Below are 1,835 nucleotides of genomic sequence, written 5' to 3' on the forward strand. Positions count from 1 at the left end.
GTCAGGTGCCTTCGAGTTGCTTCTGACTCATAGTGACCGTCTGTCCAGCAGAACAAAACACTGCCCGGCCCCGAGCCATCCTCACAATTGTTCTGAGCGTTGAGTGGATGGTTGCAGCCTCTGTGTCAATCCATCTTGTGGAAGGTCTTCCTCTCTCCAGGGAATGGTCTCTCCTGACAACAGGTCTGAAGGATGTAGTCCCCTACTCTTTCCTCTGAGGAGCATTCTGGCTGTACTCCTTCCCAGGCAGATTTCTTTGTACTTTTGGCAGTCTGTGGTACTTTCAATAACCTTCACCAGCACCATCATTCAAATGCATGGATACGTCTTCATTTCTCTGCATTTTCCAGTCCATTCACAGAGGCACTTAACTCCCATTTATTTTGGATCTTCTTTCCTCTTGATTCTCTGTTTCAATGATTCTCAAATTCACCAGGAATATATAACTTTCAGAATTCAGGTAGACACCATCTCTAATGCCCATTCAGTAGGGTAGGTGGGGAAGTTCAAGAATATGAATTTTTAATAAGAGCCCCAGGAGTTCCAAAGTGTTGAGTTCAGTTCAGGGCAGCTTCCCTGCTCTGTTAATTAAACTTTGGGACATTAAAACAGGCTTGGGGAAATTACTGGGTAGAAAATATTATTCTATTCACTTTGTTCCCAGCCTACATTAAAAAAAAAAAAAAAAAGAGCCCCAGGGGATCAAGTTTCAGGTGATCCAGAATCCATACCCTAGATGATAGAATAGAAATTGGGTAACTCAGATATTGATTTGACCCATTGAGTTTGGACCTGGAGGAGCTCAAGCACACTCCTCTATGATAAGAGGGTGAATAAAGATTATCCATGTTGACCAACGGTTCATAACCTGTGGGTCGTGACGCTTTTGGGGGTCTAACGACCCTTTCAAAGGGATTGCCCAATTCATAACAGTAGCAAAGTTACAGTGATGAAGTAGCAACGAAAATAATTTTATGGTTGGGGATCACCACACCATGAGGAACTGTATGAAAGGGTCGCGGCATTAGGAGGGTTGAGAACCACTGCTCTGGAAATTATTCCAGAATCCCTGAATGAATGTTTGAATCTGTTCTTATCCAAGTTAATTCGGACAACTGCTCTGATAAAGGTACAGAGTTTGAGGGTGGCTCCAAAGAGTAAAAGATTCACTGGCATTGGGAATGAGTGTGTGCGAGGGTACGTACAGGTGGATGTGTGTGTCAGATTGGGGTAGGAACTGACTTGGATTTAGAAGGGTGGATAGGATTTACATGTTTGGGATTCACAAGTCCAGGAGAAGAGTGGATGGAGGGGAAGGGATTACCCAATTTCATTTCTCTGTCCTCTCTCCTATTTACCTGGGTGGGGGGCGTCCTTGCTGGATTTCTTATCACCAAAGCAGGTGGGTCCCTAACACTGGCATAACAGAAATCCTCCGGAAGTTACTATGATGTTCAGAACAAGCCCTCCTCTTCGACACTATAAACTGGGGGTCCCTCCGGTCAGTTGGACCATCGTGGCTGGATTGCCCTTTGTGCAGCTCTTGCTGTCGCTCCGTTAGGAGAGGCCACATCACAACAAAGGAAATCATGTCCGGTAGTGACCCAGAGCCAGGGCAGCACCCTGCCTTCATAATAATGCCATCAATGGAAGAACAAATATGAATACATTTCAGAATTGAGATTTATGGTGCTGATAAGGGATATGGAAAGGTTCCTTGCTTTTAGATTTTCTGGTCAAAGCAGCAGGAAATTCAATGGTCAGAGCCTCGAGGGTGGTGTACATTAGCCAGGGTCTCCTCAACTGACATCGCTCTCACCCCAATGCTGGGTGGG

At 45.2% G+C, this 1,835-nt stretch overlaps 1 non-coding gene across 1 annotated transcript; it reads left to right on the forward strand.

Moving 5' to 3' along the window:
- Positions 1–541: 541 nt before the first annotated feature.
- LOC142452149 (small nucleolar RNA SNORA36 family) lies at positions 542–673 on the forward strand. The gene has a single exon (XR_012785189.1). It is a non-coding gene; the product is annotated as a small nucleolar RNA SNORA36 family (small nucleolar RNA).
- Positions 674–1,835: the final 1,162 nt, after the last annotated feature.

The sequence above is a fragment of the Tenrec ecaudatus genome, chromosome 6 (genome assembly GCF_050624435.1).
Source record: "Tenrec ecaudatus isolate mTenEca1 chromosome 6, mTenEca1.hap1, whole genome shotgun sequence".
In the NCBI taxonomy this organism is placed as follows: domain Eukaryota; kingdom Metazoa; phylum Chordata; class Mammalia; order Afrosoricida; family Tenrecidae; genus Tenrec; species Tenrec ecaudatus.